We start from the raw sequence: 17,959 nt of genomic DNA, 5'->3' as shown, positions 1-17,959 counted from the left end.
GTACACACACAGTGTACACACACAGTGTATACACAGCGTACACACACAGTGGACACACAGTTTATACACACAGTGTACACACACAGTGTATACACATAGTGTACACACACACAGTGTACACACACAGTGTACACACAGTGTATACACATAGTGTACACACATACACAGTGTACACACACACACACAGTGTATACACAGTGTACACACACAGGGTATACACAGTGTACACACACAGTGTACACACAGTGTACATACAGTGTATACACACAGTGTACACACACAGGGTACACACACAGTGTATATATACACACAGTGTACACACACGCAGTGGCACAGAGTTTATACACACAGTGTATACACACAGTGTACACATACACTGTACACACACAGTGTATACACACACAGTGTACACACACACAGTGTACACACACACAGTGTACACACACAGGGTATACACAGTGTACACACACAGTGTACACACGGTGTACATACAGTATACACAGTGTACACACACAGGGTACACACAGTGTATACACACACAGTGTACACACACAGTGACATAGTGACACACACACAGTGACACAGTGACGCACCCAGTGACACACAGTGACACACACAGCGACACACAGTGACACAGTGTATACACAGTGTACACACACACAGTGTACACACACACACAGTGTATACACAATAATGTCCACGTTGTTGCTGAGCTCACACACACACAGTGTACACACACAGTGTATACACAATAATGTCCACGTTGTTGCTGAGCTCACACACCCAAGGGAGGGAGCAATGGAAAATGAATCTAAATCAACTTAAACTCCAACTCTGTGACGTCCAAATTCTGCATTACCTCATCGGCGTGAAACGCCAGGGGGAGGTGTACCTCGCTAGTGACATCATGTCACCAACGTATTCACCCCTCCCCCGTCCACCGCGCTCTTGCACATGATGTCACCTCCGCTTGGGTCACTGCCGATATCGTTCCAGTGCCAATCCTTATTTGGGCAAAGCTACGCCCAGTGACTGGAGGCTCATTAACATAATGTGTATCGTTAAAGCCGTCGCGAGTTTATTGCGACGGGTTCAGCACCCACGACATTTGGGCGCAACATTAACATAATTTATTCATGGTCTAATTTATTTATTTACGGAGCCGCTCATTGTGGGAGGAGCGTGCCTCGTACCCCGGAAGTGACGTCACGTCACCTGCTGCTGCGTGACGTCACGAGGTAACAGGCACTGAAATCTGAGGTGAAAAATTCTCATTGCGATTGTGGTTGTTGTGGTGGTTGTTGTTGTTTACCAAGGTAGCGCCTCGCTCTCTCGCGTAGGGATGTCAGTTGAGTAGCAGCGAGCATGGGAATCGATGTCCAGGTTGGAACTTTACAACGCGGGGCCTAGCCACGCGGGGCCTTGCCTCCTGCCCTCGCCTGATTGCGTTCTCTTTAATTATCTCGCTTAAGTTTAATTTGTCTTCACCCGGCTCGCCACTTTGTAACTTTGTTTCATTGTAAATATTCACGCAGTTTTTATTTTCTTTTGTTAGCAGGCCAAGCCCGCTTGAGCTGCTATACCGCTCTTGTTATCAGAAGCGACCTGCCCACAACAACACAAGGTGAGGCTTTGTCAACGTGTGTGAATGTTTCGACTTAAAACTTTGGTGACTGCAGGAATTAATATTCTTGGTTCTTTCGGTAAAGTCACGTAGATAGAAAATAAAATAAAAATAATAGATAATAAATTAAATGAAAAATAAAAAAAAATAAAGCAAAAACCACGTCGTTTCGATCGCAACACAAGTGGTCTTTATCTTATTAAATTTAATCTGTTATGTTTATTTTCTATCTACGTGACTTTACTGAAAGAACCAACAATACGTGCGTCAATGTATCTATCGGTCAAAGACGCTAAGCGCGTGCCGCTGTTGACTCTGAATGTGTGGAGGGGAACACCTTCACCACGGGGAGAGAGAGACAGAGACACGGATAGCCTCGGCTATGTTGATTGATCCTCGATTCATTGGTGGAGTGAGGAAGAATTAATGCTGAGCAGATGAAGGTGGCCAGGCATGGTTCTGGTCACACCACCACCTGTTTACTCATGGCAGTGTGTGACAGTGTCAAGTTTGTGTTTGCAGTAAAGTCTATTAACTCTATTGCACACGGAGGTTATATCAAAACAATAGTTTATTTTTGTTTTCCTCTGGAACTTTATACGAATGGAAACAGGAAGTTAACACAACACACACATGCAGCTGAAGTCGGATCTGTTCATCCCCAGCGTTTGTGGGGGCTGATGCCCCCCCCCACTCCCCATTACGTAGGGGCTGATCTCCCTCTCACCACGAGCGGGGGGTGGGCGCCACGTCTAATGGGTGGGGGCTGATGCCCCCCCCCCACCCACCCACTCGTGTGTGTCTCACCGTTAACACCGCGGTGCACACACAGACACTAGTGACACTCGCGTGTGTCTCACCGTTAACACTGTGGTGCACGCACAGACACTAGTGACACTCCCGTGTGTCTCACCGTTAACACTGCGGTGCACGCACAAACACTAGTGACACTCCCGTGTGTCTCACCGTTGGTGCACGCACAGACACTAGTGACACTCCCGTGTGTCTCACCGTTAACACTGCGGTGCACGCACAAACACGCGCCGGCGCGGGCAACCGTTGGTATTTTAATATGCGTGCGCGTCACACCCACACTGATTTATAGTCACCCACACACCGTCGTACGCCGACCGCTGTCCCACCGCTCTTCACACGCACACATGCACCACGCGTCACAACGTCAGTCTGTGCTCAGATTTATTTCCGAATAGGGACCCCCGTTTATGGCCCCCTCCAGCCAGCACCCTTCGGACAGCGCCTAACCTCCTGTTACCTGGCCGTCGCAGAGTGCGTCTATCCCCCAAGCTCGAGCTGACGGAATTGGCCCCCCTCCCCGTACCCACTCACCTCTTCAGCTGCCCCATGGGGGCTGGGGAAGATGCTTGCCTCGGGGACTTTTTCTGGCCGACCGTTTCCAGCTGCACCCTGCATGCGTCGCAGGGACGCTGAGGACGGCTGGTCTCCGCCACTCCAGAAGGACTCTGATTCATTCCGCCCCTCCGGCCCCCTTATGTCTCCAAAGCCCCCCTTAACCCCCAGGTCACATGACGTCATCCTTGCGCATCCAATCGAATCCTCTTTGCGGACGTTTTGAGCGCTCTGGCCGTTGGGGGGGGGTCGCGTCATCCCCCCCCCCCTTCTCATTGTCTCTGTGCCTGCGTTCCTCGCCGTTGACTCATCGATAATCCCCTCGCTCCCTCCAACTTAAGTCAACTCTTATCTGCCCAGGGGCTTTTCCCTCCCACCCCACTGTTTACCCTGCCGCTGGGTGCTGGCCTTGAGGTTCCACCCCCCCCCCCCCCCCCCCCCCCCGTGTTGTGTTTGCTTCATCAACACTCTTTGCTATGTCAGCTGAATTTAGCTTTTTATAAATATTCCTTTTGTAGCCAGACAGCCGAAATTGTGTGCTCGGAGTTTTGGGTGAACATTCATTTTGAAGATACGAGGGCTTCCAGGTATATTCGTGACCATTTGCCCTCTCATTGTGTGCCATAACAGCCCGTGTGATTAATTTTTGAAGCTTTTTCACTATTTCATGAATATATGAATAAGTAAAGACGTGTAAGTCATATGTGACTGTGTATATATGCATTCCTCTGTGCCTCGATACTGACGTGTAGATGGTGTGGATATTCTTTTTTTCTGTCTGCAGCTGATGCTGGTCTGATGGAGCAAAGGCAGTCAGCACAGCAGCTCGGTACGACAAGCCAACAATGCGACCAGCGTGCATACAGCACGGATCGGACTGTAAATTTTACACAGCACCAGATAACTCGCACAGGAGAGAAACCCTTCAAGTGTAGTGTGTGTAACAAGGCATTTGCATGGCCATCAGTTCTTCAGAACCACCAGAGAACACACACGGGAGAGAAACCCTTCAAGTGCAGTATGTGTGTGAAGGCATTTGCACAGTCACACAATCTTCAAGCACACCAAAGAACACACACGGGAGAGAAACCCTTCAAGTGCACTGTGTGTGGGAAGGCATTTTCACGGTCATCTGCTCTTAAAACACACCAGAGAACACACACGGGAGAGAAACCCTTCAAGTGAACTGTATGTGTGAAGGCATTTTCAGATTCATCTGCTCTTATAAAACACCAGCGAACACACACAGGAGAGAAGCCCTTCAAGTGCACTGTGTGTGGGAAGGCATTTCCAGATTCATCTACTCTTAAAACACACTGGAAAACACACACAGGAGAGAAGCCCTTCAAGTGCACTCTGTGTGAGAAGGCATTTGCACAGTCAGCAGTTCTTCAAAGACACCAGAGAACACACACAGGAGAGAAACCCTTCAAGTGCAGTGTGTGTGGGAAGGCATTTTCACAGTCATCTGCTCTTACAACACACCAGAGAAGTCACACAGGCATCAGAAAATCCACAAGGAGCGGAATCGGAGTCTGAAATCATCTTGTGAAAGTCAAAGTGCTGTAATCAGCCCATCCCTCATGAAACAAAAACCAGAATAAAATTCCAGCTTGGACACTTTTAAAGGTATCGAGGTGAAGAACGAAGAAGTGAAGGTGAAATGTGGTGAAGTGATGGGGAAAAGCGAAAAAGTGACGGTAAAATGTGAAAATGAAGATTCACCGCCAAAATGGGACCTTCACATCAATGGAGGCAACGTGAAGCAGGAGGAGAATTCTGACTGTGAGGCAGAGCGAGGCAACTCCCAGCAATTTGTGGAAGTGGAGGTGTGGCTGGACTTCTTCGACAATACGAAGTCAAATGGAGACCAGTTAGTCGATGTGTAAGCTTGAGACAATGAAGCTCCAATAGCTTCACCTTTGTCAACTTGCAGAGTAAGAGCGGCCAGTATTTGTGGACCTGTGGGTTGGGTAGATCTCTAACCCGGAGCGAGAGTTAATAAGCTCCCAAGCATTCACTATGTTATCATATTATTTGCATTTATACGGTGCTTGCTTAATTGCCTCAGCAATTCGGAGTTTTGTATCATATCGCATCTCAAACACTCGAAGAGCATCCCCAAGTAGCAGCTGCCCCTGTGTGGCACAAGGTGGTGGCCCTGCATCAGCCTGCATGTGGACAAGAGCCTGTCAGTAGGGGGCGATAATTGATGCGTCATCTCAGTTGTGTGGTTTGTAGGTAATGTTTAGAATTTGCTACATTTTGACCCAGACGCCAGCATGCAATGGCCTACTCGTTTTGAATGACACAATCGTATGTTTTACATACACTGTGAAGCAGACTGTGCGATTTTTTTTCAAAGCTTTTTGTTAATACGATGTAACGTGATGCAGTATATTTCGCTGCAGTAATTCAGTGTTGTTAATATGCCCGTCAATAGTTTAGAATACTTGTCTGACTGTGCGCGTACATGTAACATTTTGTCTGTGAGGGTCAAACATTGAATAAGTGATGTTAGGACAAAGTGTGTGTGTGTTTTGGAAGTAACCTGTACAGAGAACTCGGGTGAGACCCGTTGTTCTTGTGATACAGGTCAAAGGGTACTTTTGTGTTCCACGAAGCGTCTGCCTCTGGAGCAACTCATCGTCTTTGAAATAGGGAGCACGCTCGGATCATTCATCAGTTACAAGGCATACCACTTGAAAGTTAAACGTATAGGAGGAGGTACATTCTCTACAACACGAATTGTAGTTTTGTCTTACGTGTTGACGTAGATTTTGTCTAACTGGGACTAGAAGTGCTCCTTGCTGATTCACGTCTGGATGTTCGTAACCATCGGTTGAAGCAAACCCCACTGCTGTTGTTGAAACGCTGTGCACCATTTAATGGTCCAACACATTGACGGCCTTCAGGCCAGGAAAGTCACAACATTTGCACACGAAGGACGCATTCACGCACGTACCCCATGCTCCGTTTTGAAGTTTTAAAATGAAACATCTTTGAATTGTGTTGTGTTTTGAATTAGATGATTTTATTTCTTCATTAAAAGCTTGTATCAATTTACATCTGGAAGACTTCATTGAAAAGGACATTTAGTGTGAATTTTCTCTCGTCATTAAGTAGATGGCCTTGCCAGGGGTTCGGTTCAATGCGGACACACAGTGTACACACACAGTGTACACACACACAGTGTATACACAGTGTACACACACAGTGTATACACACAGTGTACACACACAGTGTACACACACAGTGTACACACACACATAGTGTATACACACATAGTGTACACACACAGTGTATACACAACAACAACCGCCATTCGCCACTAAGTGGCGGTGACGTCACCACGACGCTTGTGCCAGGCTATGTGCACCCTGAGGCCACGTGAAGTGTCGAACGCCCGCTGTCACGGGGCAGACCCAGGTGCCACGGGTCGACTGACTGAGATGACTGACTGATGCACCACCTGTGCCCCCTACTGTGCCAACCTGCTGTGCTTTAGCCACCCGGCGCTCCGCTCGTTGTTCTGAGCGTCGCTCCTCCGCCCTCCGTTGTTGTTGGAGGGCGACTACCTCAAACTGCCCAGTAGCATCCTTCACGAGCCTCCTCCACAGAGGCCAATCTTGACACCGCTGGTACCAGTCATCGGCAAGTCCACTCAGCTCCACGTCCTCCTGTACCACATCACTTCATCTCTTCTCTAGCCCGTGCCGCGCCCGCTTAGCCCCCTCAATCCGGCCAAACAAAAGCTGTTTCGGCATGCGATGGCTGGGCATGCGGGCTACATGACCCTGCCATCGCAGCCTTGCCTGCCGGAGGAGCTCACCGATGGGACCCTGCCCAGATCTTTCAAGGATTTGTGAGCTCCTCACACAATCCAGTCTGGTTAAACCCAGGATGGATCGTAGGCAGGCCAGCCTAAATGTTTCTAACCGGCGAAGATGTTCCATTAGGGGGGTCCACGTTTCGCAAGTGTAAAGAAGGGAGGGAATGACCGTGGCCGAGAAGACCTGAAGCTTAGTGCGGAGCGACAGACCAGGTAGCTTCCACACAGCGTTACGCAACCGATGAAAAGATATTGCCGCTCGACTGATTCGGAGTGAGACCTCTGCTGTTAAACTGGAGCCAGTCATAAGCACACTGCCCAGGTATGGGAAACTCTCCACTCTCTCCACAACTGCCCCATCACCGATTGGGAGTTGTGGGGGTGGAGTGTCCGATGGTACAAAATACCCAGGCAGGTGCTTAGTTTTGGTGGGGCTGATGGTAAGGCCCCACCTCTTAGTGGCACGCTCCAGTCTCAGAAGCAGCGTCTCCAACTCCTCCTCTGACTGAGCAGCTATTACCAAATCATCAGCATACATAACGTGGTTGAGCAATAGGGAGCCATCCCTTGACCGCACCTGGGCATCGATTAGCCTCCCATTATATCTGTACCATATGGAGATTCCCCCGGTACAGCTATTGAAGGCTTCACGAACTACGTGGTCAAAATAGATGTTAAATAATGTGGGAGCCAGAGGACATCCCTGTCGCACCCCAAGGTGTACAGGGAATGGCTCTGACTCCCGGCTACGTACGTAGTTTTATCCGGGCCCGCTCACCATCATGAAGGTCCTTAATGATCGTGAGCAGAGGGTCAGGTACTCCAAAAGCACGAAGAACGACCCAGAGCCCAGGCCTACTGATGGTATCATAGGCCTATACACACACACACTGTGTGTGTGTATACACAGTCTACACACACACACAGTGTATACACACAGTGTACACACACAGTGTACACACAGTGTACACACACAGTATACACACAGTCTATACACACAGTGTACACACAGTTTATACACATAGTGTACACACAGTGTACACAAACAGTGTACACACACAGGGTATACACAGTGTACACACACAGTGTACACACAGTGTACATACAGTATATACACAGTGTACACACACAGGGTAAACGCACAGTGCATATATATACACACACACAGTGTACACACACACAGTGACACACAGTGACACACACAGTGTGCACACAGTCTACACACACACAATGACACACAGTGACACAGTGTACACACACATTGTGTACATACACACAGTGTACACACACAGTGTACACACACAGTGTACACACACACACAGTGTATACACACGGTGTATACACACACAGTATATACACAATAATGTCCACGTTGCTGAGCTCACACACCCAAGGGAGGGAGCAATGTAAAATGAATCTAAATCAACTTAAACTTCAACTCTGTGACGTCACCACTCTGCATTACCTCATCAGCGTGAAACGCCAGGGTGAGGTGTACCTCGCTAGTGACGTCATGTCACCACGGTATTCACCCTTCTCCCGTTCACCGCGCTCTTGAGCGTGACGTCACCGCCGCTTGTGTCACTGCCGATATCGTTCCAGTGGCAATCCTTATTTGGGCAAAGCTACGCCCAGTGACAGGTGGTTCATTAACATAATGTGTTCGTTAAAGCCGTCGCGAGTTTATTGCGATGGCTTCAGCGCCCACGCCCCCATCCCTCGACATATGGGCCGGCTTGATTAACATAATTTATTCAGTTACAGAGCCGCTCTTGGGAGGGAAGTGACGTCATACTACTTCCTGCTGTCGCGAGGCAACAGGAAGCTGGCGTGTGCGCGCTTGCACTGAAATCCGAGGTGAGAAATTCTCATCGTGGTGGTCGTTGTGGTGGTGGTTGTTGTTGTTGTTTACCAAGGTAGAGCCTCGCTGTCTCTCTCGTAGGGATGTCAGTTGAGTAGCAGCGAGCATGGGAATCGATGTCCAGGTTGGAACTTTACAGCGCGGGGCCTAGCCACGCGGGGCCTTGCCTCCTGCCCTCGCCTGATTGCATTCACTTTAATTATCTCGCTTAAGTTGAATTTGTCTTCACCCGGCTCGCCACTTTGTAACTTAGTTTTATTGTAAATATTCACGCAGTTTTTATTTTCGTTCTTTTGTTAGCAGGCCAAGCCCGCTTGAGCTGCTATACCGCTCTTGTTATCAGAAGCGACCTGCCCACAACAACACAAGGTGAGCCTTTGTCAACGTATGTGAATGTTTTGACTTAAAACTTTGGTGACTGCAGGAATTAATATTCTTGGTTCTTTCGGTAAAGTCACGTAGATAGAAAATAAAATAAAATAACAGATTATAAATGAAATGAAAAATAAAAAATTGAAAATAAAGCAAAAAACCCACGACGTTTCGATTGCAACACAAGTGGTCTTTATCTTATTAAATTTAATCTGTTATTTTTATTTTCTATCTACGTGACTTTACTGAAAGAACCAACAATACGTGCGTCAATGTATCTATCGGTCAAAGACGCTAAGCGCGTGCCGCTGTTGACTCTGAATGTGTGGAGGGGAACACCTTCACCACGGGGAGAGAGAGAGACAGAGACACGGATAGCCTCGGCTATGTTGATTGATCCTCGATTCATTACTTGGTGGAGTGAGGAAGAATTAATGCTGAGCAGATGAAGGTGGCCAGGCATGGTTCTGGTCACACCACCACCTGTTTACTCATGGCAGTGTGTGACAGTGTCAAGTTTGTGTTTGAAGTAAAGTCTATTAACTCTGTTGAACACGGAGGTTATAGCGTAACAATAGTTTATTTTTGTTTTCCTCTGGAACTCTTTATAAGATTGGAAACAGGAGGTGAACACAGCACACACATTCAGCTGAAGTCGGATCTGTTCATCCCAGCATTCAAGGACATCTGAGCCTGGATTCACACCTCTGAGTTGCGATTGAACATTGATTTATGCATTTCTGCATAACACAAATAGTATTGTTTTCAACACCCTTTGCTATGTCAGCCGAATTGAGCTTTCATAAATATTCCTTTTTGTATTCAGACAGCCGAAATTGTGTGCTTAGAGTTTTGAGTTAACATTCATCTTGAAGATATGAAGGCTTCCAGGCATATTCATGACATTTACCCTCTCATTGTGTGCCATAACAGCCCATGGAGAGAAACCCTTCAGGTGCACTCTGTGCGTGAAGGCGTTTGCAGATTCATCAAATCTGATGAATTTGGGAAACTTTTTCACTACATCATGAATTTATTAATAAGTATAGACGTGTAAGTCACGTGTGCATTCCTCTGTGCCTGACGTGTCGATGGTGTGGATATTCTTTGTTTCTGTCTGCAGCTGACGCTTCCTCTGCAGAATTGGTCTGATGGAGCAAAGGCACTCAGCGCAGCTCGGTACGACAAGTCAACAATGCGACCAGCGTGCATACAGCACGGACCGGACTGGAAACTTGCCACGACACCAGAGAACTCGCACAGGAGAGAAACCCTTCAAATGTACTGTGTGTGGGAAGGCATTTGCATGGCCATCAGTTCTTCAGACCCACCAAAGAACACACACGGGAGAGAAACCCTTCAGGTGCACTCTGTGCGGGAAGGCGTTTGCACAGTCACCACATCTTAAAGTACACCAGAGAACACACACGGGAGAGAAACCCTTCAAGTGCAGTGTGTGTGGGAAGACATTTTCAGATTCATCTGCTCTTGTAAAACACCAGAGAACACACACGGGAGAGAAACCCTTCAGGTGCAGTGTGTGTGGGATGGCGTTTACACAGTCATATAATCTCGTATTACACCAGAGAATACACACGGGAGAGAAACCCTTCCAGTGCAGTGTGTGTGGGAAGGCATTTTCACGGTCATCTCTTAAAAAACACCAGAGAACACACACGGGAGAGAAACCCTTCAAGTGCACTCTGTGCGGGAAAGCGTTTGCACAGTCACCACATCTTAAAGTACACCAGAGAACACACACGGGAGAGAAACCCTTCAAGTGCAGTGTGTGCGTGAAGGCATTTGCACATTCATCAAATCTTCAAGTACACCAGAGAACACAGAAGCATCAGAAGATCCACAAGGAGTGGAGTCTGAAATCAGCTTGTGAAAGTCAAAGTGCCGCAATGAGCCCATCCCTCATGAAACAAGAACCGGACGAAAATCCCAGCTTAGACACTTTTAAGGTATAAAGGTGAAATATGAAGAGGTGAAGCTGAAATATGAAGAGGTGAAGGTGAAATGTGAAGAAGTGATGAGCGAAGAAGTGAAGGTAAAATGTAAAGATGAAGATTCAACTCCAAAATGGGACCTTCACATCGTGAAGCAGGAGGAGAATTCTGACTGAGGCAGAGCGAGGCAACTCCCAGCAGTTTGTGGAAGTGGAGGTGTGGGTGGACTTGCTCCTAGACAATACAAAGTCAAGTGGAGACCCGGTAGATGTGTAAGCCAAAGACGATGTCGCTACAATAGATGCACCTTTGTCACAGGCCTTTAATGATTAGAACGTGAAGTTGAACACTCATTTCTTAGGTTCATCCTGCAGAGTAAGGGCGGCCAGTCTTTGTGGGCCCGTGGGTTGGGTAGATCTCTAACCAGGAGCAAGAGCCAATAAGCTCCCAAGCATTCATGGTGCTTGCTTAACCACATCAGCAACTCGGAGTTTTGTGTCGTACCTCGTCTGAAACACTCGAAGAGCATCCCCAAGTAGCAGCTGCCCCTGTGTGGCACAAGGTGGTGGCCCTGCACCGGCCTGCATGTGGACAAGAGCCTGTCAGTAGGGGGCGATGATTGATGTGTCATCTCAGTTGTGTAGTTTGTAGGTAATGTTTAGAATTTGCTACATTTTCACTCAGACGCCAGCATGCAATGGCCTGCCTCGTTTTGAATGACACAATAGTATGTTTTACATACACTCTGAAGCAGACTGCAACTTTTTTTTAAAAGCGTGTTAATACGATGTAATGTGATGCAGTATATTTCACTGCAGTAATCCAATTTTGTTAATATGCCTGTCAATAATTTAGAATGTATACTTGTCTGGTTTTGTGCATACCTGTAACATTTGATCTGTAAGGGTCAAACATTGAATAAGTGATGTTAGGACAAAGTGTGTGTGTGTTTGGAAGTAACCTGTACAGAGAACTCAGGTGAGACCCGTTGTTCTTGTGATACAGGTCAAACGGTGTTTTTGTGTTCCACGAAGCATCTGGAGCAACTCATTGTCTTTGAAATAGGTAGTACGCTCGGATCATTCATCAGTTACAAGGTATACCACTTAAAGGTTACACGTATAGGAGGAGGTACATTCTCTACAACACGAATTGTAGTTTTGTGTTACGTGTTGACGTAGATTTTGTCTAACTGGGACTAGAAATGCTCCTTGCTGATTCGCCAGCATGCAATGGCCTACACGTTTTGAATGACACAATAGTATGTTTTACATCCACTGTTAAGCAGACCGTGCATATTTTTAAAATAGCTTCTTGTTAATACGATGTAACCTGATGCAGGATATTTCACTGCAGTAATTCAATTTTGTTAATATGCCTGTCAATAATTAAGAATGAATACTTGTCTGATTGTGCGTGTACATGTAACATGTTGTCTATGAGGGTCAAACATTGATTAAGTGTTCAAATCTAGATTGATTAAGTGATGTTAGGACAAAGTGTGTGTGTTTGGAAGTAACCTGTACAGATATCTCGGGTGAGACACGTTCCATGTGATACAGGTCAAAGGGTACTTTTGTGTTTCACGAAGCGTCTGGAGCAACTCATTGTCTTTGAAATAGGTAGTACGCTCGGATCATTCATCAGTTACAAGGTATACCACTTAAAGGTTACACGTATAGGAGGAGGTACATTCTCTACAACACGAATTGTAGTTTTGTGTTACGTGTTGACGTAGATTTTGTCTAACTGGGACTAGAAATGCTCCTTGCTGATTAACGTCTGGATGTTCGTTACCTATCGGTTGAAGCAAACCCCACTGCTGTTGTTGAGACGCTGTGCACCATTTAATGGTCCAACACATTGACGGCCTTCAGGCCAGGAAAGTCACAACATTTGCACACGAAGGACGCATTCACGCAAGTACCCCATGCTCTGTTTTGAAGTTTTAAAATGAAACATCTTTGAATTGTGTTTTGAATTAGATAATTTGTATTTCTTCATTAAAAGCTTGTTTCAATTTACATCTGGAAGACTTCATTGAAAAGGACATTTCGTGTGAATTTTCTCTCGTCATTAAGTAGATGGCCTTTCCGGGAGTTCGGTTCAATGCGGACACAAACAGTGAACACACACACAATGTACACACACAGTTTATACACAGTGTACACACAATGCACAGACAGTGTACACACACACAGTGTACACAGTGTACACAGAGTGTACACACACAGTGTACACACACACTGTATACACAAAGTGTACACACACACAGTGTACACACACTGTACACACACAGTGTATACACAGTGTACACACACAGTGAACACACAGTGTACACACACAGTATCTGTACACAGTGTACACACACAGTGTATACACAGTGTACACACAGTGTACACACATGCACAGTGCACACACACAGTGTACACACACAGGGTACACACAGTGTACACACACAGTGTACACACACACTGTATACACACAGTGTACACACACAGTGTACACACTGTACACACACAGTGTACACACACTGTACACACAGTGTACATACATACAGTGTACACACATAGTGTACACAGGGTACACAGTGTACACACACACAGTGACACATACACACAGTGACACACACAGTGACACAGTGACACACAGCGACACACAGTGACACACACAGTGTACACACACACACAGTGTATACAAACAGTGTACACACAGTGTATACAAATAGTGTACACACAGTGTACACACACAGTGTACATACACAGTGTGCACACACAGTGTACACAAACTGTACACACACAGTGTATACACACAGTGTACACACACAATGTACACACACAGTGTACACACACAGTCTACAAACACGCAGTGTACACACACAGTGTATACACACAGTGTACACACAGTGTACACACACGCAGTGTATACACAGTGTACACACACAGTGTACACACACACACAGGGTATACACAGTGTACACACACACAGTGTACACACGGTGTACATACAGTGTATACACCCAGTGTACACACACAGGGTACACACACTGTATATATACACACAGAGTGTACACACACAGTGACATAGTGACAAGCACACTGACACACAGTGACACGCACACAGTGACACAATGACACACACAGCGACACACAGTGACACAGTGTATACACACAGTGTACACACACACACAGTGTACACACACACAGTGTATACACAATAATGTCCACGTTGTTGTTGCTGAGCTCACACACCCAAGGGAGGGAGCAATGGAAAATGAATCTAAATCAACTTAAACTCCAACTCTGTGACGTCACCACTCTGCATTACCTCATCGGCGTGAAACGCCAGGGGGAGGTGTACCTCGCTAGTGACGTCATGTCACCAAGGTATGCACCCCTCCCCCGTCCACCGCGCTCTTGAGCGTGACGTCACCTCCGCCCGTGTCACTGCCGATATCGTTCCAGTGGCAATCCTTATTTGGGCAAAGCTACGCCCAGTGACTGGTGGCTCATTAACATAATGTGTCCGTTAAAGCCGTTGCGAGTTTATTGCGACGGGTTCAGCGTCCACGCCCCCATCCCTCGACTTATGGGCCGGCCTCATTAACATAATTCATTCAATTTTGATTTAAAGCTTTCGTGACTGCAGTAATTCATATTCTTAGTTTTTTCGGTAAAGTCACGTTGAAGAGAAACAACAAAATAACAAAATATATATAAAACAATAAAAATTCTCACGACGTTTCGACCATAACTCAAACGGTCATCATCAGGTGTGTCGGTTTGCAAACGGTCATCATCAGGTGTGTCGGTTTGCATGCAAACCGACACACCTGATGATGACCGTTTGAGTTATGGTCGAAACGTCGTGAGAATTTTTATTGTTTTATATATATTTTGTTATTTTGTTGTTTCTCTTCAACGTGACTTTACCGAAAAAACTAAGAATATAATTCATTCAGTTAGAGTCGCTCGTGGGAGGGAAGTGACGTCATACTACTTCCTGTTGTCGCGAGGTAACAGGAAGCTGCCGTGTGCGCGCTTGCACTGAAATCCGAGGTGAGAAATTCTCATCGTTGTGGTGGTGGTGGTTGTGGTGGTGGTTGTTGTTTACCAAGGTAGAGCCTCGCTCTCTCGTAGGGATGTCAGTTGAGTAGCAGCGAGCATGGGAATCGATGTCCAGGTTGGAACTTTACAGCGCGGGGCCTAGCCACGCGGGGCCTTGCCTCCTGCCCTCGCCTGATTGCGTTTACTTTAATTATCTCGCTTAAGTTTAATTTGTCTTCACCCGGCTCGCCACTTTGTAACTTTGTTTTATTGTAAATATTCACGCAGTTTTTATTTTATTTTGTTAGCAGGCCAAGCCCGCTTGAGCTGCTATACCGCTCTTGTTATCAGAAGCGACCTGCCCACAACAACACAACTTGTGTGAATGTTTTGACTTAAAACTTTGGTGACTGCAGGAATTAATATTCTTGGTTCTTTCGGTAAAGTCACGTAGATAGAAAAATAAAATAACATAACAAACGTAAAAAATAGTAAATAAAGCAAAAAAACACGTTTTGATTGCAACACAAGTGGTCTTTATTTAATGTAATTGTATTATCTGTTAATCTTATTTTCTGTCCACGTAACTTTACAGAAAGAACCAAGAATACGTGTGTCAATGTCTGTCGGTCAAAGACGCTAAACGGAGTGACGCGCAAACTCCAAATATACAGCAGGCGTCAGCGTCGGGATCGAACCCACGACTTCCTGTATACCAGGTGAGGTAGTTAACATCTCACCACGGAGAGAGACACGCAAACTCCAGTTAGCCTCGGCTATGTTCGTTGATCCTCAATTACTTGGTGCAGTGAGGAAGCATTCATGCCAAGCAGATGAAGGTGGCCAGGCGTGATTCTAGACACACCACCGCCTGTTTACCCAGTGACAGTGTACAGTTTGTGTTTGCAGTAACGTCTATTAAATCTGTTGAACACGGAGGTTATATCATAACAATAGTTTACTTTTCTTTTCCTCTGGAACTCTTTTTAAGAATGGAAACAGGAAGTTAACACAGCACACACATGCAGCTGAAGTCGGAACTGTTCATCCCAGCATTTAAGGACATTTGAGCCTGGATTCACACCTCTAAGTTGCGATTGAACATTAATTTATGCATTTCTGCCTAACACAAATAGTATTGTTTTCAAAATCCTTTGCTATGTCAGCTGAATTTAGCTCTCATAAATATTCCGTTTGTAGCCAGACAGCCGAAATTGTGTACTCGGAGTTTTGGGTGAACATTCATTTTGAAGATACGAGGACTTCCAGGCATGTTTATAACCATTTGCCCTCTCATTGTGTGCCATCACAGCCCTGTGATGAATTTGGGAAACGTTTTTACTACATCATAAATATATTAATATAGACGTGTAAGTCACATGTGACTATATATGCATTCCTCTGTGCCTCGATACTGTCGTGTAGATGGTGTGGATATTATTTTTTTCTGTCTGCAGCTGGCGCTGGTCTGATGGAGGAAAGGCAGTCAGCGCAGCTCGGTACGACAAGTCAACAATGTGACCAGCGTGCATACAGCACGGATCGGACTGGAAATTTGACACAGCACCAGAGAACTCACACAGGAGAGAAACCCTTCAAGTGCACTGTGTGTGGGAAGACATTTGCTTGGCCATCAGTTCTTCAGACCCACCATAGAACACACAAGGGAGTGAAACCCTTCAGGTGCACGGTGTGCGGAAAGGCGGCGGTGGTGGTAGCAGTCCTGATGTGGCACTGTTCCTCATCAAGGTGCTTCTCCTCCAAGAGGCGCTTCTCCTCCTTGACGCTCTTCATGTTGGTGAGACACTTCTTCTCCTCATCCTCCTCCAGACGGTTCTCTTCAAGACACTTCATTTCGCAAAGACGCTTCGCATCCGTGAAGCACTTCCCTTTAACGAGGCGCCTCTTGAGGAGATAGTCTCGGAAGCACTTCTCCTCTTTGCGGCACTTCACCCTGGCAAGCCACTGCACCTCAAATAGGCGCTCCTCTACCATGAGGCGTTTCTCCGTTGCAAGGTCCTTCTCCTCCTGGAGATGCTTCACCCTGCGGAAGTCTTTCAACTCCCCAATTATCTTCTGTTCAAGCAAAGATAACCACAGGAATATTCAGACATGCACATGCAAATACATACTCACACATCTGTGTACAGATGCAGACATCCACGTTCACTCATTCAAACTTGGTTAGCACACACATGAATATACACAATCACCTGATGTTAACATAAGGCCTTATCCATCAATACTTTGATCACATTGTACGTGTAGCCATAACGTCTAAATATCCCAAACTCCTACAGAATCAAAATCCATGTTACATCCTCAAATATCCTCACAAACCCCATACATGCACTTAAGGCTGTGATCGACTGTGAAGATTTGATATATGTTGGCAACAATCATCACTGGCAATAGTTTCCACATGTTCCACTTTAACGATCTGGAAGCCCATAATGATGAAAAATTTCACTGCAGTGCCCATAATGGGCAACTGGAATGGCAACTTCCAATCAACTAACATAAATAATTAATGTGACTGATTTATATCATTCTGTCTTCATTGTTAATAAATGACCACTTCAAGTGCTTGCATGAGTGGGATGGTCGAGAGATTGGGTGATGGTGTTGGGAGATGGTGTTGTTTTATGAAGAAGTGAAGTAGTGGAATGTTCTATAGAGATGGTGTCTTGTGATGGTATAGAGACATGATGAGGCTCTATGATGGAGTATTTAAATGATGGTGGTGTGGTGTGATGAGAAAGGTGATGTGGAGAGATGGTTTAGTGATATTTTGGTGTGATGGTGTTATGACAGTGTGCTAGTTTTGGAGAGAATGTTGTGTTTGACCCCACAGATCCCATACACACCTTTGGGGAGCGATGCTTGTAACCTTGGCCTGGGAAA

The 17,959-nt window shown here is 46.1% G+C and overlaps 1 long non-coding RNA gene across 1 annotated transcript; it reads left to right on the top strand.

Annotated features, from left to right (window-relative positions):
• The first annotated feature begins 15,654 nt into the window (after positions 1-15,654).
• On the top strand, positions 15,655-17,641 carry LOC142910741 (uncharacterized). Its single transcript, XR_012933078.1, has 2 exons — positions 15,655-15,774; positions 16,513-17,641. It is a non-coding gene; the product is annotated as an uncharacterized LOC142910741 (long non-coding RNA).
• Positions 17,642-17,959: the final 318 nt, after the last annotated feature.

This window comes from Petromyzon marinus, unplaced genomic scaffold, assembly GCF_048934315.1.
Source record: "Petromyzon marinus isolate PM22_M1 ecotype Great Lakes invasive population unplaced genomic scaffold, UKy_Petmar_22M1.pri1.0 PM_G_Scaffold_15, whole genome shotgun sequence".
Taxonomy (NCBI): domain Eukaryota; kingdom Metazoa; phylum Chordata; class Hyperoartia; order Petromyzontiformes; family Petromyzontidae; genus Petromyzon; species Petromyzon marinus.
The sequence above is the reverse complement of the archived record's forward strand: the minus strand, read 5'-3'. Positions and strand labels throughout refer to the sequence as shown.